General features: G+C 41.2%; 1 protein-coding gene and 2 long non-coding RNA genes across 3 annotated transcripts in view; 1 reads left to right on the top strand and 2 right to left on the bottom strand.

The window, feature by feature from the left end:
* LOC145419302 (uncharacterized) overlaps positions 1 to 22,106 on the bottom strand; it is a 134,834-nt gene that overhangs the window by 89,755 nt on the left and 22,973 nt on the right. The gene's annotated exons all lie outside the window — the stretch shown is intronic.
* LOC113017667 (NACHT, LRR and PYD domains-containing protein 12-like) overlaps positions 1 to 22,106 on the bottom strand; it is a 174,693-nt gene that overhangs the window by 135,053 nt on the left and 17,534 nt on the right. The gene's annotated exons all lie outside the window — the stretch shown is intronic.
* On the top strand, positions 399 to 13,257 carry LOC145425219 (uncharacterized). The gene is made up of 2 exons (XR_013905887.1): positions 399 to 526; positions 11,938 to 13,257. It is a non-coding gene; the product is annotated as an uncharacterized LOC145425219 (long non-coding RNA).

The following is a 22,106-nucleotide window of genomic DNA, read 5'->3' as shown; positions in this document are numbered from 1 at the left end:
AGTCACTGACCAGTCAGAGCAGCGTGACAGTGCACACACACACACACACCACACACACACACACCACACACACACACACACATCACTGCACTTTAAATCTGAACACTTTCAAACGTGTCACCAACATGAAGAAGACGTTCCAACAGCATAAAGAAAGCCTTCATTATATTTTAGGTGATGCTGAAAATAAGCTCAGTCCTGTTTCATGGCTGTGAATGGTTTGAAAGTCTGAAACCAAACAGTGCCAGCGGTTTCTACAGGATGTTGCCTATACAGCAAACAATACAGGCTGTGCTGTAATGCTAGGTCTGCACTAGCAATACAAGCCAGAACAATGCATGAGCACGATGCTTTAGAAATGACACCACGGAGGCTTTGCTGTGCAACACTCAGACTGCACGAGCCCGACGGGCCGCGGCTTTTTGGGAGAGCACTCAGCGGCACAGTGGCAGCCTGTGATTGCTGTGGTGGAGCCCTGAGGTCATCACAGTCGGGGCTTTGATGGGCAGAGCTTTGACTTTTCTGTGTAAGTACATGAGATTTATGGCAGTTACTTTTCATTTTGATATGTTCTCGTTTATTCTTGTGTTAGTTTATAGAAATGCTTTAGTCACTCTGGGGTCACCACAGCAGGAAGCTCCATTTGTTTCATATGGCAGCTTTTATTTTTAAAGCTTCTTATTTGCCTTTAAAAAGTGGCTTTGTCACTTCCTGAGCCAACGTGTTACCATGACACTAAGGAGGCACACTGGGAATACTGGGAATACAGTTTTAGACCTGAGGCATCATCTGCAAAGGATTTTCATCAAGGTATTAAAAACAATCTTTATATTTAAAATGAATGTGTCCAATAAATGTGGTGAGAGCATTAAAATATTTATGAGAAATGAAAGCAATACTTTTGTTAAAGCTTCAAATCTGTACTTGAATCATGATTTAAACTGTGGTTGTGAACAGGGAATAAAATGATGTAATGAGGTGATGTTGCTCCTCCTCACCTCAGAGACATGTGATCAGTCTGGATGAAACTTTATATGAACTTACATGACGTGTACATTGTTGTTTCCAAATGCACTTTGCTAAACTATTTTAGTACTGTGGCAGTGTGTTGTCGTGTATATCTATTAATAAGTGTTCAAACAGAGATGCTAACAGTGCCTGATTACGTTATCTTATATAAGAAATATGTAGCTTTCAAAGAGAACATGGTGATAGATGATGAAGTCTCCCAGCAGCCCTCCTACTGCAGTGTTACTGGGATACGGCTCAGAGACACCTGATCCAGTTCTAACAATAAGCTTTAGAGAAAAAACACAAAAACTAAATGGGGAGTCTCGTGAATCCAAGCTGGGAGCTGGTCCACAGGAGATGGGCCACTGAGAGACAGCTGAAGGCACTGCCTCCTATTCTACCTAGCAACAACAAATAAGGCTGCAGTCTGAGGAGGGAGTGCTCTATCAGTATAACTTTGTACTACAAGCTTTTTAAGAGACGACAGAGGCTGATTATTCGAGGCCTCGTCTGTCAGAAGGAGGACTTTAAATCTTGGATTTAACAGGGAGTCAGTGAAGAGGAGCTAATATGTGACAGATATGCTCTCTTTCTACTTCCTGTTGGTACTCGTGCTGCAGCGTTTCAGGTTAACTGGAGGCTTTGAGGCTTTTCATGGCACCTGTCTGATAACACTGACTCACAATCGTGCAGCTAGAATCACTCTCAGCTTAGTTCACAGACCTACGTGGTTGTTTGTGCACACTGAATGATATAATCTGCTCAAAGATGGCTCCTCACAGCTTCACTGGAGGCCACGATGATGCTGTTTCTAAGAGTTTTAGGGCCGAGCACAACAGCCTCTGTCTGGATTTAGAAGCAGGAAATTAGAGGTCACCAGGTCTTTTAGGTCTCTGTGATCAACAAATCACAACAACAGTCACGTGAAGGCACAGACCAAGAAGTACAGAGAAAATCCCACTAACCGCTCTACCCCAATGAGCAAGCCCTCGGCCACAGCAGGAAGGAAAATCTCCCTTTTAGCCGAAACAGACTGGAGGACGGGCAGACGTCTGACCGACTGGTGGAGAGGGAGGGACTCACATGGTGGATACCCACCTCTCACAGACGGTGAGAGGACAAAGACAAAAGTGTCACCTCATATCAGGCGGCACCTCCAGGGCTGAAAACTGAAACCTGTGCAGAAGTGCCAAAAACTGCAATTCCCCTAACGGCCCCTGGAGCCTGCATCCAAAAGTGAGACAACCCCAACAGCCCCCTATATGAGCACTGTCACAGTTTACAGCTGTAGCTTTTTACCAGGCCTCACCTCTGCCCATCCAAGTGACCCACCTGTGTCACACACACTGTGAAGCTAAGCAGTGTGTCACTATGAAAGCTCTGCTTCTTCCATGGTTTATATACACATGCTGTGTGGATCTGTGTCTGAAGGAGCACAATACATTGGGACGCACACTCATTGTGTCCCAAGTGTCACTTTCAAACTATAAAATACAAAAATAAAATCAGCAGCGTTGCTCTGTTGGTCTCTAAGAGGACATCAGGCTAACATCTACTGTTATTAAATTAGTGCGACACACCATGATGAGCTGCACTCACACTGATACAGCCACATAGTACGTGACAGCTCAAATGATTAATCAGGAGTAATCCCCCAGATATATAACAACGCTCAATCTGGAAATGGCAAAGCCAACCACCCAAGACAGAGCAGCATGTTTGTTTACTGCGGTGCGCAGCTCGTCCTGGTGTTTCCTACATTTCCCACAGGCCAAAGCGCTTCACCACGAAGCTTCCGTACACACGAGGCCATCCACAGTTATCTGGTGATCGGAGAAAACTAAACTGTAAAGTCGTCCGGACACAACTTAGCGCTGAACAGGACCTGCTAATAGCAGCTTAGCATCAACACAAGCTAATGCTAACGTTATACAGCTGACGGCAGGTTCACTGTAACAGATACGCGGCTGTAACTGTAACTGCAGCAGGCTAAGAAAGACTAAGGAAGCTCAGTTAAAGTTATACATGCTGTTCAAAAAACTTTACCTCCTCCAAATCTCATGAACCCATACTTTACTCATAACGCAACATAGAAAACAAATGAGCTCATTGTGAATTTGGTGGCAGCAACATCCCAAAAAGCTTGCAGCATGGCCATGTTTCCAACATCACCTCTACTTTCAACAACCATCCATAAACACCTGGGAACTGAGGAAACCAGGTGCTGGACTTTTCGGAGAGCATCGTTGTCCCATTTCTGTCTGATATAAGGGACAGAGCTGCTCAACAGTCCTGCGGCTTTTCCTCTCGTGATGTCACAAATATCATCAAATATCTGGTGCAGAACTTGCGGTCTTCCACTACAAAGCCCTGCTGTAGTGTGCAGCTTAGCAACATCCTCCATAAACATGTAAAAGACATCATCTCCATGGGAGCATGTTGCTCTAAAACCTGTGTATATAATTCAGTCTTGGTTCCTTTCCAAATGTGCAAGGTGCCAATTCCATAGGCACTGATCTAATGCCAACCATCAGAGATGCAGCCTTTTTAAACACTGATAACAAACTTCAGCTCAGACCATTTGGATATGTCAGTGTTCACAGGCAGAACGTGCAGGTGTTCCTAAACCCATGCAATGATTTCCATGACAGCGCGCCACCTGAGTAACAGAAGATCATGTTGGTTTTCAGATCTTTACTAGATTTACCCAGTAAAGATTTTACACTGCAGAACATTATTCTGATATTGTGCCACAGTTTGTAGATGGGTAAACCAATGAGAGCCCTGTTCTTCCAGTATGCTCCTTTTATACCCAATTAAATGACTTCCCTATGGCCAGATAAGCGAATTAGTTGCAAAATATTCCTGTCCCTCCAACACTTACTTCTCTGGGTTTTTCTGGTCCCCGTCCCACCTTTATAAAGATGAGTCGATGCCCTTAAATTCAAGATCAACTAATACTTTTCACAAAGTAGTAAAATCTTTCATTTTAAATATTTTTGAACATTAATTTAAATTAATAACTGTTGCCTGAATGTACAGTTTCGATTTCGTGAATACCAATTTTCATATGCATAGCCTTCTGCTGATATTATTCCTGGTAAATCTCTCAAAGATACCTTTCTGGTCATCTCCCCTTTCCTTCATGTTATCAGCTTTTGCTTTGGATACCTGAACACTTGAAGGCAGCCTGTGTCTTCCACTGTTATATAATTACAGCCACATTTCTAAAATACAAGTCGTTACTGAAGTTTTCCAAAAACCTGCTTCTTCAACTGGTTAAGGAACCCTGCACCTTGCATCAGTTCTAATCTAGTTTCTCTCAGAGTCACAGCACTAAAACACCATCCATCCATCCATCCTCTTAACCTCTCCTCCAACTTAGGAACCTGTGGTGTCACGAACCCATCCCACCTGTCATGGGTACCTCTTGACCTGCCACTAGTCCATCACTGAGAGACAGAACCACACACTCATATTCACACTATGGTCAATTAAATTTAGGGCCCTTGGATTGTAGGAGAAAACAGGAATACAGCCCCCCGCTGACAGGCGTTAATACCAGGAACAGGTTTTTGCAGGAAGGCACCAGTGTGTAAATCACTGTGCCTACTGAAACTCCAAAATAATATTCTTGAGTAATGGTAAGGTGATTAATGCCATTCAAACAGAATAGTGAACTGAGATTATAGTTATAGCGATGCTCTCACATAGTTTTCATCATTCTTATCTCACAAACACTTCAAAATTCATATAAATAACTACAGGGCTTATGTTGGGTCTGTGTTTCCACAAACCCCGCTAATTCTAGAGACTTATTCATCATGAAGAAAACAAGACAGTCGATCGATCCATTACTTGCACAAGGGAGGCCTCGTCTGTGTCCAGCACGACAAAGAACCCCAATGATGGCCTCCTCTCGCTGCCTTTTATTGACAAACTTCAAACAATAGTTTACAAAACACCTCCCCTTGCAACCCCCTTTGGTTACAAAGACAAGCCACTATATGTAAATGTATATGTGTGAACTTCTGTAAGAGTGTGTGTGTGTGTGTGTGTGTGTGTGTGTGTGTGTGTGTGTGTGTGTGTGTGTGTGTGTGTGTGTGTGTGTGTGTGTGTGTCAGACCTCCTGCTGACCAAAGGGTCGTAAACCCAGGAAGTTTACATCAAAAGAAACAGATCTTTCAGATCTACAATAAAACCTCCCCCAGCACAGAGTGGCTGGAGAGGTGGTCAGGATCAAAGGGATGGCTTTGATCCTACTGCTTAAACTAAGACTGTACAAATTTAAGAAACACAATGGCAACATTCAACAATTAGACTTAACAGCTTACTCCACTCCTATGGGATCCCACAAGGGTCAATCCTCAGACTAACTCAGCTTTCATTGTATGTTAATTAAGGGTAACTGGACACATTCAGTGGGAAGAATATGCAGCAGTCCTATACTGTACCATGTACCAGTAATAATTAGATGTAATCTCATTTCCTTCTATCTCCATCCATTTATCCATTTCCTATTGACTATGATTCACACCACTGCTTTAATGTTAATATGTTTGCAAGAAGGATCTGTAACAGTTTATGGTTGAATATACATAGTTCTATACTGTGTGATGCGATATGTAGACCTCTCTGTGATGTGTTAAGAGTTTTAGAGGTTTGTTTTAAATAGTGCTATACAATAATGATGGCTATTTATTGTTGTTATTATATGACACTTTAAGCTAATTCTCTGGAGTACACTGAAGGCTAGTTTGTATAAGAGGATTTTTCATAGACTTTCTTATTATTTTGTCCAAATTTGGGAGTTATTATGCAGTATAGTAAAAAACCTTTTTAGTAACATATATGCACAGAAAAGGGGAAACTGGACTTTCACTGAATTACTTCTTTTCGTTAGCCTGGAACAATCAGATTATCATTTTAAACGTAAACTCCAGTTCGAGCGACTTTGAACGTTACATTTAATTGTTTTAAGGCAGAAACATCAGGTTTCCTTTGGGACCTGAACGTAGCGTTCTTACGGGAGGTTGCCGATAGTTGATTGGAGATCTGTGGATCTGTTGTTCTCTTATTGGTTCTTTGCATCTCGTGCTCTTTCTGAGGCCTCAAGCGGGTGAACCAAGCCGCGCGTGCGCTGTGCCTCTTAAAGCGATCCGGTTTGTTGAACGTAACAAAGACCGTAACGGAAATGACCGCATTTCATGCTCAAAATAAAATACTGGATAATTTTTGGATAAAGTGCACCGTAGTTAGCAGTCATTAAAATGAATTTAAAGATAAATAATGACACTGTAGTGATAATTAATATTAAATATTATTAATTAATAATTACTATTAATATTGAGTATTAATATAATGATTAATTATTAATATTAAATGATTTCCCCTCGGGATCAATAAAGTATTCTGATTCTGATTAATATCACAATAGCTAGACGATATTTTACTTTCTTAACAAATTGGTTTAAAGTCATGGCAAACAGACTTAACATCCAGTAAGTGTGTGAAAATATTCTCTTTGCCGCTGAAGTCCTTTAAAGACTTTATAGACTGTAAATCTCAATCCAGTATCAGTGCTGGGAACCACAGACACGCAGTAAGAGAACAGAGACTCCAGTGAAGGCACTCCTACATTCCTTACTAATACTGCACAGTGAAAACATGCAATTCAACTAAACTAGAGCTTCAGTACAAGCAAGACTTGTCAAATGCAAGGGCAGCTTCAGGAGACACAAAAAGGAATCTATAGTTATAGTTATCCGACAGACGGATTGGGGCTGCAGCTGCAGTAATGCGGACGCTGCACCGGTCCGTCGTGGTGAAGAGGGAGCTGAGTGTAAAAGCGAAGCTCTCAATTTACCGGTCGATCTACGTCCCTACCCTCACCTATGGCCACGAGCTGTGGGTAGTGACCAAAAGAACGAGATCGCGGATACAAGCGGCAGAAATGAGCTTCCTCCGTGTAATGTTCTGTCTCAAACTTATGAATAACGTGTTCATAATCTGCTTCGTGAGCCACCATTATCTTTATTGCCGCTCGTCCAGTTCAACATAAAACACACCCACTTTCGTGACAACAAACACTCCCCCTTGCCACTATGGTGGACCACAAGGGACAGTAAGCACGGAGTGCAAACATTATAAGCAATACAACACTCCGAAGGGTGGCTGGCCTCTCCCTTAGTGATAGGGTGAGAAGTTCGGCCATCCGGGAGGGGCTCAGAGTAGAGCCGCTGCTGCTCCACATCGAAAGGAGCCAGCTGAGGTGGTTCGGGCATCTGACAAGGATGCCCCCTGGGCGCCTCCTGGGTGAGGTGTTCCAGGCATGTCCCACCGGGAGGAGACCCCGGGGCAGACTCAGGACACGCTGGAGAGATTATATCTCTCGGCTGGCCTGGGAACGCCTTGGCATTCCCCGGATAAGCTGGAGGAGGTGGCTGGGGAGAGGGAGGTCTGGGCCTCTTTGCTTAGGCTGCTGCCCCCACGACCCGGCCTCGGATAAAGCGGATGAAGATGGATGGATGGATGGATGGTTATACAATTTGTAGTGAACCCCCCCGAATGAAGGATGACACTTTACTGATGACGTTTTGAAGGTTTAATGGCAGTAAACCATCAATCTCACCGTAAGAGCTGGGGATGTATACATAGAAACAGCGTGTAAGCAAAAATAATCCACACTCTTACAATCGTAAACCTTATAACATGAAGTTCGTATCAACGTAACATTTAACAAATGTAGCAACTGTCACAGAAACATCTAAACGTGTCCTCATTTATATCATAACCATACCTTGTGCCTCTATCAAGGGGGCTGCTAATGACAAAAGAAATCTCCATAGGCTCCGTTAAGCCATCACATTTCAAAACTCCCGGGACTGCTGCTGAAAACTACGCCAAAAACAGTTTTTACAGGAAATCGTCCCATCAAAATAAAAGCTTCTACACACGAACAGGAAGTTGGTAGTAGAAAACAGGAATGAGTGCCAAAATAAGGTGCAAGGAAAGGCATTCAGGGTTATTTACACTCCCACCAAAATTACGAATAATTGGTTTACATAAGAACCAAAATGAATAATTTTCCGAAAACAAAATAACCCATGTAGGAGTTACCTTAGGAACTTTCTAACAACAATACAAGTTTTTGTACTGGACGCTCAACAACTGATAGTTTAGTAGAGCGTTGACCTTTATTATTGAGTCTCTTTTCTCCAAGTGAGATCTTTACCCTTCGCACAAGTCCATCTTTTCCACTGACAGTCTCTACAACTCTTGCAAGTCTCCATTCCCCTCTGGGTTCTTATGAGCTGCTTTTCTGTATGAGCAGTCAAAGCATTTTATACAGCGTGCTTCATTCACACAAGCACTTCTTTTTCTAACAATGACACTATGATGGATGCATCGGAGAGGAAGTCGGGGTTCCACATCTTGCCCAAGGATACCGTGGCGTGCAGACTGGAGCAGCCAGGGATCAAACCTCCAACCTTCCAGTTAGTAATTCTACCTGCTGAGCTACAGTCTGTACTTCCTGAACATCACACCCTCCTTTTGTTTCTTTATTTCCAGTAGCAACCAGGACCATAATGAACCCTGACTCCCACAGACACTCAGGATCCACCTGCCCAGTAAGTCACCCGCTAACTGCAACTATCAGAGCCCTGACCTTCTGCAGAGACGAGTCACACTGAACACAGCAAGTGTCCCTGCTCTCAGATACAAACCCGCCTTTAAAAGTTCAGAGTAATGAAATCAGCAGTTCTGATTCTAGAATCTGTAGTCTCACACACATGTGCAGAGCACTTTTTTTGTTTTGGTTCACATTGGTTGATATTCTGCTGCAAACAACTAATGAGAACATTTTATAAAAGCTTTGAGTGTCCATCAGGATCCTGTAGAAACAGCTTCTGGCTGCAGCTGCTGTGGAGCTCCACAGTAACCGGAAACACGTAACTTCAGTTAAATCAACTCTGACAGCGAAAACTAAATTGCGTTTTTGTTACTATTGATGCTGCTGATAAATAAAAATGGTTTTAATTTTTTTTTAACACTCTGGGTTTGTTCAAAAAAATTCACCATGCCCTAAATTGTTCGTGGCCAAAAGTGACACTTGCTGTTTCGCTGATTTTTTTATTTTTTTTACAGTACATCGTGTTGTGCGTTCTGAGTGTAGACCATTGTCAATCAATCTAATCCAGTGTCTCCTGTACAGGAGCGGTCCCTAATAGGCCCACGGACCGGGACCGGTCCGTGAGTCTTTTGGTACCGTTCTGCGAGAGTTGATCCTCCGGTGTGAAATGTATGGTTGTAGTTGTGTGTCTTATTTTGAAAGAACTATTTACGCGTTACCATAGCGACCAGAGAGCATTAAAAAGCAGAGAGGAGGATGTCACTGTCATTGTTGTTGGCGCACAGCTCAAGTCACGTTTATTATTATATTTACAAAATACCACAGTTTCTTTTTTTATTCTTTTGTTGTATTTATCCGCGACACCTTAAAGGTCGTTCCCTGAAAATATTGTCTGACATTAAAGTGGTCTGTGGTGCAAAAAGGTTGGGGACTCCTGCTGTACAGTACAGAATGCGTTTAGCTTGTCGAATTTACATAAATCTTCGATCGCTAGCAGTGTAACTCTGAAGTGCTGCACTGTATGTTTGTAAGTTTTCTCCCAAACAAACACAACAATGCCGACGAAACGTTTTGCACCCTCAAATGCACCTTTAGGTTTCATTCCATGATACTGGACTTATGTTTCTACGAAGGTTTGAACTCTAAGAGTGTTTAACATGATAGTGATTTATTGATTCTAACCCTAAATCTATCTAGTAATGTCTGCACATATTTTCAGTACTGATTTTAAAGTGTTTTAATCCTTCTGTCACTCAGGGAACCCAATAAGGATTCAAATACTTCAAAAGTCAACCAATGACATTGATGTGTAAGACTATTTAATAATTATTTATTTTTTATATTTCATTTATTCATTCATTCTTTGCACTGTGATTTAACCCATCTTTGTGTAAAGCAGGGGTGTCAAACTCCAGGCCTTGAGAGCCAGCGTCCTGAAGCTTTTAAATGTATCTCTGCTGCAACACACCTGAATAAAATTATTAGGTCATTAGCATGACTCTACCCTACTGAAGTAAATTTAAATAAATGTAAGTACATACCACCAGGTAGCTCCACTCGTACCCAGTGTAACGGGAAGTGAGAGGGTTAGGTTTTGGCGCTTTGAATGTTCAGTTGTGTGATGCAGCGATTAACGTTTGAGTAAAATATTGGGCTCCCTCGTGTCTTCCCTACATTCCTCCACAATGTACGTTTTTGCAAAAATGTACTTCTAGAAGTACTTTTATTGCACGATGTTCATTCACTCATGAGCTGCTGCAACATGAATCAAATGGCTGAACTGCCACCTTGGCGTGCAGTCAAGTTCTACAGTCTGCTAATGATCTAATAATAAGTATTAATATTCCTCACTCACCTTACTAAATGTTTGTGAACACAGCCAGAAACATTTGCATCACAAACACAGACTAGTGTTTATTAGCAGAAGCTTTTGGGTGGTTGCTCTCAAACCTGTGTACAAGTTGAAGCATTAATGGTCCCTTCACTGATTTCCAGGTATCCAATGTCAGGGCTAACAGATGGATTCAGACGCAGGCAGCGTTCTGGCAAGCAAAGGGTTGACAATTTATTAACACAGAAGGGAAACCACAGTGATGTGTATATACAGTGAATGGGGGAGGGCTTCAGGGCTCCAGGGGAAGGAATCCACACTCGCTCTCCACTCGGCCCAAACTCCGCCACTCCTCTTCTTACGCACACTCGCTTCTCCACAGCCACTCTCGCTCCAATTTCCACTTATGTTGACACACACAGGGATCACAGGTCAGGGTCCGCCACCAGTTCCGGGGAGATCTAAACACAAAGAGTCCAATTAGATCAATACGCCACACAACACTGAGAGAGTTTGTCTTAGGAGAGCTGAGAGCACGAACATGGGAGGTTCAACATTCCAGTGCCGAATACTCCGTGCCGCAGCGTTAAATAGGCAAGGGGGACGCCGCCTGATCAGCAACAGGTGTAGAAATCACCGCAGATACGTGGGCCAAGGGTGAGAGCCCACAATGAGCTCCACCCAGGGAAGCAGGAGAGAAAACAAAACAAACCTGTGGCCAACATGAGCGAGCCGGAGAGGCACAGGGACCATGACAGCCAATACCAAGTGCACAAGTTCACCCCAGATGGTTCCTCTTCTCTGTAACTTGGAGGATGTGGAGTAGGCTGTATTTTAATCAAAGACATATCAATCAATTAATCAATAACCATGTCTAAAAACAACACAGGTTGACCAAAGTGCTGTACACAGTAAAAGAAAAAGTAAAAAGTAGAAACAAATACACACAATGAACAAAACAAAAAATAATCCCAAATTTCGTTTTTTTTTTCTGAAGGGGTCAAACACTTTTATGCAAGAATGACAGCGAGGTGAAAAACCTTCACCCGCAAGAAAACTCCAGCTGTGACTCATAGTACGAACACACACCTCACAGTAACACACTTTAACTGTTTAATGTGAACTTTTTGCCAAGCTAGCTAATCCTGACCAACACACCAGACACAGAAGATAAAGGAACGATGTTTTACTGTTAGAGACAGAAAGGTTAAAACATTTTGGCAGAGGGCTAAAAGGGGCTAAAATTACCCAAAAAGAAATTCCATTTGACCAAAAGCACTTAATTTTTAAAAAATTAAGTATATAGTTATGAATAATGAACAAATAATTAACAAACTGGAGTTTATAAATCGTGTAACACATCCTTATGGTAAGAAATTTTACCTTAATGCGTTACATGTGTTAGAAGTCAATGTATCTTTAACAATATACTCCTTATTTTATATCTCCTGATCCTTCACAGAGCTGCATGAACCTGTTGTTGATGTCAGAGAGTCAAACTCTGCTGAAGAGTGGGTTGTTTCCTGTTCAGCCACTGGTCGACCTGCTCCCACTGTAACACTCAGTGTCTCACAGTACAACACTGTCAATGTGTCCAACACCAACGCTACAGTCACTGTCACCACTACAGCTGTGCTCTCAGGTTCACGTAAACACAGCACACAGGTGGGATGTGCAGCACGAGTGCTCTCTGCTCCTCACAGAGAGGTGATGGAGACGATTCCTGAGGTCCAGCAGACGTCAGATTATCAGTGATGGTGAGAAACTGAGATGCAATAACAATGCATTGTGGTAGTATGCATTTTCTCTTTGATCAATAGGTGGACTTGTTGGTGTGCTTTGGATCAAGTGCACTTCAGCTTGTGGTCGTGAACAGATGCCAGACATTCTCCTTCAGGATCCCAGAAACTGGATTCTGTTCATCTTGACGTTGCATCTCCAGACTGAGAGATCTCAATTACTTTGTTTCTTATTTGCTTCTGAATTTCCTTGGATTGCGCCATGATGTGTAGTTTTTGAGGATCTTTTGGTCTACTCTACTTTGTCAGACAGGTCCTGTTTAAGTGATTGATTCAGCACAGGTTTGGCAGTAATCGGGCCTGGCTATGACTATGGAAAAATTGTATATTTTCTATTGATAAATGCAAATATTTTATGTCTGTTATGTGCATTGCCGTGTGGAGAATATAAGGAAAAAAATTGTGTGGTTTACATTGTTTCTTCCTCTTAGATTTCTTGATTTTTTCAAAAATTGCAATAACTTTATGTTAATTTCAGTGCACTTTCACATTTCTTTAAATTCAAACTACAGTCCTGTGAATAACTAGAAACACTTCTAGCAGCACAAATGTGAGGTAATTGTTTTCTGCTTGACTTTATCAGTCTCTCATATTGTTGTGGAGGAATGTTGGCCCACTCTTCATTACAACGTTGCTTCAGTTCTTTGAGGTTTGTGGGCATTTATTTAAGCACAGCTCTCTGAATGTCCCAGGTTGAGGTCTGGACTTTGCTTTTCAGCTATTCTGCTGTAGATTTGCTGCTGTGTTTGGGATCATTGTTCGACTGCAAGACCTAAACTTTACCTATTAAACAGTTAACTCTGTATTTTACACTTTATGTGAATATTGTTGCAGATTTCAATTATTAATGTTTTTATAACTTTGTTCTTTCTTATATTTAATATTATACAATATTTATACTTCATGTCTCTGTCTTCTTTTGAACACTCCAGCACAGCATCACTATAACTTTGTCCTCACTGACAATAAAGCTGTTTTATATATTTCATTGCAAATGTTTCAAGCAATTTGTAGCTGTATCTTAAGATATTTTGTTAATAATATAGTATTTTATATTGTTTTTTTCCCCATATTTGAGAAATATTTAACATGTAAAAGTCTGTTTATGTACAATTTGGTGATATTAGCCCTGATTATTGGAGGAACTTGTACATGAAGCAGATTTCTGAGACTTCAGATTTGAAGGTTGTTGTCATATAATCTAAATGATGGCAGATTAACGTTCCCTACCTCTGTCCTACAACCACAGGACTCCTTTGCATTCGACTGATAGAAATTTCAAACTCAGTGTTAATGAAGATTTCAAAGGCCTTAGTGCAGGGGTAGGGAACGTCTAAAACCTGCAGGGACACCGGCCCTCAAGGCCTGGAGTTCCCTACCGCTGCCTTAGTGTGACAGGAATGAAGCTGTAGCGCCTCCCAGTGGTTGAAAAGAGGTACACAAGAGGTTTTTGCAACCTGCTGTTTAATGAAGGTAATCAGCTGGGACAAAGGTACATTATGAGAATAATATCTCTGACAAACCTCTACCTCAATTAAAAGATGCATTTTGATTTACATGAATGCATTTCATCTTCTCTGCAAAGGCTACACAACCTTCTTTGCCATTTGAGTGTGTCCAGTCCAGCTGAAACCAGCTCATTACTGATGGCATGAAAACGATCTGTGAGGTAACATTTTTACTGTCATTCATTCCTGTTGAAAACTTGTCACGTGTTTGCTTAGGTTCTTCTCAGTAATCCTCCCATATCCTGTGTAAAAACTACCCGAGCTTAAAGTATACAGACTGCCGGGAGGGGCGAGACGGGAATTTTCATTGCATATATATATATATTAAAATACAGATAGCAGCAGCCACGAAAACATAGGCAAGAGAGAGCATAGCAGTGTCGTAGATGTAGCCAAATAAGACAGATAAATTAAGATGGAAAATCCCCAAAACAAAACCCAATCTTTAGTGTGGGAGCATTTCCATGTCATTCCCAAAGGTGTAATTATTTTCAGCGACTGCAAACTGAACACAAACTTTTCATAACTGAGTTTGTTTCTTCAGTTGTATTTTGGTAATGCTGTTGTACAGCAGGGAAGCAAACACAAGTGCTAACGCTAACAACATCCAATCAGGATTCATTGGTTAGATCAAAGCTAACATCTGCATTACATGTGAGCACTACACATGTTATTTAACATATATAACGTATAAGATTTTTACATCTTTCTCTTTCCCTCGAGAAGAACTGCTAAAACTGTAGAAATAACATTACAGAAAAGCAGGACATGCTCAAGCAAAACATTATAGAAAGTCTGTCACGGTTCTGGGTCAGTTTGACCCAGTATTTTGAGTTGTCATGTTTTTGCAGGTTTAGTTTAGTTCCATGTGTCATTTTCTGTCTCTCTCTCTATGTCGAGTCTGCGTCTTAGTGTGATGGTTTCTTGTTCCTGTTTTATTGTGAAGGTCTGCGTCTCATGTGAGTGTGTTCAGTTTTACCTCTGTCTCGTCTTGGTGATTATTCCCAGCTGTGTCCACCACCTGTGTGTAATTCCCCTGTGTTTCTCTGTGTATTTAAGTCGTGTCCACAGAGTCTTCGCACACGGACTGTGTAGGTCTGAAGGAGGCTCAATTTGAATTCCAATACAAGACTCAACAAGAGCAAATAGGAACACTCCAACAACAGCTCCTAGAAGCTCAACACCAACTCAAGGAACAGGAAGACAAACATAGGCAGGACCAGGAGACACTGAACATGGAAATCAGTGAGCTTAAATCCCAGCTCTGCTCCAACAAGGAGCTTCATGACATGAAAGTAGAGACTCTTTATCAAGAGTTGAAAGAAGTCAAAGCGTCCTACATTAAAATCACACAGGAGCAAAATGAACAAAATTCCAACACAGCAAATGGAAAATCTGAGCTTCTGGTGGAAAAAGACACCAAAGAACAGGACAAGGAAGAAGAAGAAGACTCCCTGACATCAACTGAGATGTCTCTGCATGACTCTCTACAACAAACAGAAGACAGAGAGAAAACGATAACTACCAATCCAGCTGAACTCGAAACTGAAGCTAAGACTGTGGCAGACAAAAAACCCAAGAAGAAGAAGAAGAGGAACTGGCTGCGTCGGCTTTTCGGCTGTACCAGTCCACAGACAGACTGATTTACACAACTGTGGAAAAACTAAATAAATACAAAAAAAAAAAAAAAGGAAAACATAGATGTGTCATTATTTCATATAGATTTCAAATAACATACCATTTGATGTCAACATGTTTTAGTTGCATTTGCAGTGCTCGTGCTGTTATATTCTTATGATTCTGTTCATTTTATGAGTGTATCCTTCAGCCTTGCTTCACATATTTACTGCTGCTTGATCAGCTTTAGTCCTGCTAGCATCAGCACAGGTAGAAACAGATCACACATCAGAGAATCGGCCGTGCATCTAAATGCAAATGGAAAATAAAAATGAAAACATAGATAACTGAGCTGAACTTCATAGATCTGAAAGTTGACCAATGCATACATAGTGCTAAAACTCAGGTATCGGGAAAACACATTATTTTATATTATGCTGATGTCAGGGCTCTGAGTGCGGGCAGGTGGAAATGTGGATCCAAATGCAGGACTCTGAGACGAAATGTAACTAAAACCACAGCTTTTATTGCTGGCATGAAACAAAAACAGAAACCAAACCATGAAACCAAGCAGGAACACACAGGCAGGGTCTGAGGGTACGACGCGACACCAAGCATGGGAAAACACAGGGCTTAAATACACAGGGTAGCAATGAGGGAATGGGCCACAGAAGGGAGACACAGCTGGGGGAGCTGAACTTTATAGATCTGAAAGTTGACCAATGCATACATAGTGACAACACATTATTTTATATTATGCTGAAGTCAGTTTTTATCCAATTTTATAACTATATCATATAATAAAGTCTGCTTTGAAGTTTACTATGGTAACAATTCATCTTTTTAGGCTTTTCAGAAACACTAACTTCATAGGTATGAACCAACAAACCATTTTTCATCATGAAAATAAAAAATAAATCTAAAGGAGATAAACATCACAACTGTTCAACCAAGCATTAAGTCCATTTTGAAACAAAGAACGATGTACACTCAGCCAATCACATGGCAGCAACTCAATGCAGTGTAAAAGGTGAGATGTAAAATAAAACAATTAAAAATATTAATTAATCTTAATCAATCTTCTAACTCCCCTTTACATACAAAGCTGTGGCCAACCTTACAAACCATTTTGAATTTTTTCCAGCCGAGGCGTTCAAAATAACCAAACTGCTGATAGTCACGGTTTAATTTGGGCAGCTGCCTGCCTAATATAATGTAAAATCATCACAATATTTTACACAAAGAGAGTAAATGTATCCTTGTACTCAGCTAAGACAGCTGGGCTGCTGTGGCTTGTGTTTATGTTCAGAGTGACATCTGATTTAAAAGCAGACTGTCATGGTTGCGGCTGTGTGCAGGCAGGATGAGGACCCAAACGCAAGCTCACGGAGGCAGGAATGAACTCAAAACACAGCTTTATTGCTGGAGAGAGAAACCGTACAACCTAAACGAGGAAACTATAACGTAACACACAGAGAAACACACGGCCATGAATGAGGGAGAACGCGACACAGAACTGAGGGAGACGCAGACATAAATACACAGAGGGTTAACGAGGGAAGTGGGAGCACACGGGGAACACAGGTGACACTGATAATCATAACAAGACACGGCAGGAGTGAACGCAACACTGACGGGAGACTGTCAAAGTAAAACAGGAAGTACACGGAGGTTCAGAGAGGAGGAGAGACAGCACGGGGAGAGCACGGACATAACGGGCTGGGAAAACATGGAATAAAACTCAAGGAGGGGAAACGAGGGCTCACAGATAAACAGAGGGGCACACAGGAGGTAATCAAATAAGGAACATCTTAACAGAAACCATGGCATAAATAAAGAACAACACACAAAACATACGAAAACTAAGAATGGTGGGCCAACATGGCCCAGGATCATGACAGACAGCAAAAGACACTGAGCAGCATATCAGTCAGCATGGGAAAAATGCCATAGATTTAAGGAACCAGGCTAAAATAATTGGTTTCTAGTGGGTTCTATTGTAAGTGCTCTATATTTCAGCATGACATACTGTATGCATCCTACACTGAGAACCCTTGAAGCTGATCATCAGGGTATGCTGTGTACTTCTTACACAGAAGATAAAATAACATGCAAAGATTTTAGATGGTTGTGGTTGGTCCTTACACACAGATGTAAGGTCAAAAAAAAAATCACCCACAATGGATCGTTCACAGACGCTGGTCCAGTGGAACCCACTTCCACAAAGGCTGCACCTGCTCTGGCAGAACAGGAAGCATCAACTACATAGTAGCTATTTTCATAATTAAGACATCAACTATAGGTGTTCCCAAAATGTGCCATGTTGTCTGCACACCTGACAGCTCAATAAGTCCTGTGTTGATTACAGATGGTGGTTGTTTCCAGAAACAGCACTTGCATAAAACAAGTACAGAGCACTTTATGAGCCAACCTGCTTCTTTAATGAGCATTTAGGTTGTTTGTATTCAGTGTTCACAGATAATATGCTCATTAAAAGGGGGGATCCACTATGTCCTTCTTCACAATCCTGTCTGCCAACTTTAAGAAGAAATCAGAGTGACGCAGAAGCTTTAAAACAGTGTTCAGAATAATCAGTGATGCTTTTATCTGAACTGATGACAGATAAAGATGAACGTGAGTGTGGCAGAAGAGTAAGTTCTCCCTCTTTCTTGGAAGTATACAAAAGTCTGTTGTTTCTAAAAAGTTCATAAACAAACAACAAGTTCTTACAGAATGAGACGTGAAGCCTGGAGACGAGCAGTTCAGACACGCTGTTATTAAATTCTACCTGAGCAGGTTATAGTTCACCTCAGTTACGGAAGAACAAATAACACTTGGCTCTGGGAGCTTCAGTTTTTATACACTGTCGTAGCACCACCCTAAGCCATCATTTGCATCAACACCTACATCACTAGCCCAGCAGTTCTAAGAAACTTCTCTGTTTGTGGTTCAGAACCTAATGTGACACCAATGAGCACAACAGCATGCAGCTGCAGCTTGTTGTTCATACCTGGCTTTACAATAAAGAGCCATGTTTGCAGGCAGCTGTTTGAAGTTTTGTGTAAAATATCATTTTTATAGAAATAAACCAAATGTTTCTAAATATATTAAGTAAACAATCAGAATAAGAACATTTTGAAATAAAATCCAAAAACTGCATCTGGCTTAGTTTTTGTTGAATAAATAATGACTCTGTGTAATATGTCATGTGTTGTATATGTAAGTTGTATTTGTACAATGAAGCCAGGCTTTCTTTGTGTTAGCTGCCTGACAAAACCTAAAACTCTAGTCAGAGATTGCAGGTGTCACAACAGACATGATCAGCTTTCTCTGTCGATCCTATCTTTCTGTTTCACACTCTGTGCACTCATATAAAAAAATCTTTAAAAAAAACAATCACATGACTCTTCTTCCACACAACATGATCCCTGAGTGCCGCCTGCTCCAACCAGACATGTTCTCACAGCGACGATGGTGATAATTAAAATCTACAAAGAACGTGATAAACATTATTAAAATGCAGCACTGTTAAAGCAACGTGATTAATGCTGCATTAAAATGAGCCTTTAGCACATAGAGATGATTCAACAGTTTCATTTGAGTTCATTGTTTCTAAGGCAGATGCTACACCAGTGAAGGTGCACTTAGTTTTCACACACTGCTTCTGCATTGTGTCTTAGTTTTAGTGGATTAAATAATGACAGTGTTTGTTTGTTTTTCTTTAGTAACAAATGACCTCAGAGCAGCTTATAATATTTTATAAACAAATAAGCATAAATGCATAAACTCAGCCTGGAATAACATGGGATAAACATGGGATGTGCATTTTTTTATTTGTTTTGTGTTACTGAGTCTTGCAAGAATGCCAACCTTACCAGCAGCAGCTTGGTTTTTTTGTTTGTTGTTTTTTTAATTGAATGAGTGCTGAAAGTTGAGCAACAGCTGTGACAACGAGAGAAGATGGAGCCAATCAGAAACAACTGTGAAAATGTACAATATGCAAGCTAAGAAAGCAAAGTGTAGCAATGTTGCCATCATTTTTGTTATTGTGGGATTTTTTTCAACATTCACTGAAAATCACTTCTCTCATATTTCCTCTTTATTATTTTCATCACTGTTTAAGAAACGTAACAAAGTCTTATAAAGCATCTAAACCAGCATCATGAAGTGATGTTTAAAGATGGCAGCAAGCTTACAGCATCTCTCAACTCAAGAGCAACATTCAAAGTGCACAGGCTGAAGGAAATGATTGATTTTATCACATGCAATTACAATACGCCTTTTCATCTGTATCTGGATGTACAATGGGTATCGTTGTTTGTCCCAGCAGTTTACAATACAGAGTGTGCACGTCTGTGGGGCTTTTATAAAGATTTCTATTTGCATTGATACGATTGCTTGGATCACAAATTGTTCTAACTTGATTAAAGTCACCAATGATAAAGGTATTCTTGCGCTTACAGTTACCATTATTATCTCTGTTTGCTATCAGATCATCACATCCCCCTTGTGGGATCATGTTGATGATATGCTGGTTTTCTGAACACGTCCGTTAGTCATGCAGAGCACAGTGCCAGAGAGCGCCACCAGCAGGAACATGGAAGTCTTCATTGTATTTCTATATCGAAAAAGTAAACAGAGTGAATATATAAATCAGTATTATTTCGTTTAATTGATTAACTTGTTTATTTTTGTTTCCTAAATGTTAATCGTGCTTAACTATTAAAGTAAAAATACAGATAGATAGGAAACTCTCTGAAAAGTCAAACTGTTTTCAGTGAGTTTATATATTTGCCAGAGGAAAGGTCAGAATCTGCATATCTGACCACTTTGAATCAATTTATATCTAAACAGAAATCAGTAAAAGTTCAAATCAGTTTTATCAATATCCTCACTTATGAGGATATTGATATCTGTATAACTGGAGTTATTATAGATGTTCATACATGACATTTCTGAAAAAGGCGAGGGTGTCAGGGTCCCTGTGTCTACCCGCTCGCCTCAGTGTGGCTACATGTGTTTTTTTGTTTTGATTTTGTCCCCGCTCTCTCCCTCCCTCCTTCTCTCACTGCCTGGGCGGAGCTCATCTGTGGGCTCCTGCCCTTGGCCCACGCACCTGGTGACACCTGTGGCTCATCACCCAACAGTGTTCCAGTCCCCTTATAAGATGGCAGCCCTGTATTTCTCGTCGCTGGACCGTTGCCGACTCTCGTCAGTGTTAACCCCAGCTCAGTTCGTTCTCGTGTTTCCCTAGCGATCTTCTTACAGTAACCTTTTGCATCTCTGTGAATAGATTTCCCTGGACCTGCCCCTGTGTTACCTGAGCGATCAAGTGTGTGAGGATTGGAGCGAGCTTTTGTGTTTCTTGTGGAGTGTGAAGAGGAGCGTGGAGCGTGGATGGAGTGAGGACTTTGGAGCGTGGATGGACTGCAAGTGTCTTTCCCCCCTCCTGTTCGTGTGTGGATTCCCGGAACCCGTCTTTTCCCCACTGTGTAAATAGATCACCTGGTGCTTCTGTAAATAAAAAACCTTTATTGTTCCCTACTCAGAGCCTACGCGTGAGTCCGTTCAGTCCCGTTGTGACAGAGGGTAAGGACGTAAATCGACTGGTAAAGAGGGACTGGTGAAGAGTCTGCAGCCGCAGCACCAATCCATCTGTCCATCTCCTGTTCCCTTCTCTGATCACTCGTGAACAAGACTGCGAGTTTTGTAACTTAATAAAAGCAGTAATTTGTTTGCCAGAGGGCCCCTTCCACGTCACACCCTGTTCTTTCCTTCTTGTCTTATATGAAAATTCACTTTGTGTAGCTTTTTGGGAAATTGTTAAACTTCAGGAAGATTCTGAACATGCCCCATCGTTTAGCCAGCTCTTTGGAGCTGAGCAGGTTCAGGCCTGTTGTTGTAAGTTTTATAAAACGATCTCATTTAAACGAATAATCCAGCTGAAGCTTCAGACAGCCGTCAGACAGTGAAACACTGCCATCTGCTGGACTCGAATAACAAAGACGCTGCTTTGACGGGTGAGGGAGTTTCAACAAGTCTGCAACGACTCAAGCATCAAACTACAGAACTATTCTAGCGGACATGGTGCTCTAATGACTGCTTCATTAACGCAGGTCAGAAAGGATCAAACATATCAATAAATTATGAAATAAAAAAATTACTGTTTCACTGCACACACAAACCTTCTCTCATTAGCACAACACTGCCCAGGCCTCAGAGTGTATTCCTTATAGACTATTAAACCTTAGCATGTTATTTTAATGTCTTACAGGTGAAACAGCCAACCAGTAATCCTAACTGTCATTTAAAATATTCAGCTGCAAAAATGCTTTTAGCAAATAGTTTTTTATGACTGTGCTAAGATTCAATACTAGATTTTTGCTGGTCTGATTAAAAGGTTAAATGTAGAAGTTTTGGGATCATATATTAATACTTCCAAAACAATAAAGTTGTTGTAGAGAATCTATGTTCATTATTGTTGCTCATCATGGAAAGACAAAGACATCAGACTCTGCTGAAAGATTTTACACTCCTACTCTCTGCACACAGCGGTCTGAGGGACCTTCCAGGATCGGGGATTTTATTTATTTTGTTCTTTTTCGGTCTTACTGGTTAGTAGGTTGTGATTTTCTACCTGTTGATCTCTCATTTGGAACATGATTTGCTCTGGAGCAGATTAGGTTCAAAGCATGAGTTGACCTGGC

Source organism: Astatotilapia calliptera, chromosome 3, assembly GCF_964374335.1.
Source record: "Astatotilapia calliptera chromosome 3, fAstCal68.1, whole genome shotgun sequence".
NCBI classification, from domain to species: domain Eukaryota; kingdom Metazoa; phylum Chordata; class Actinopteri; order Cichliformes; family Cichlidae; genus Astatotilapia; species Astatotilapia calliptera.
Note: the sequence above shows the minus strand (reverse complement) of the source record. Positions and strands in the feature narration are given on the sequence as shown.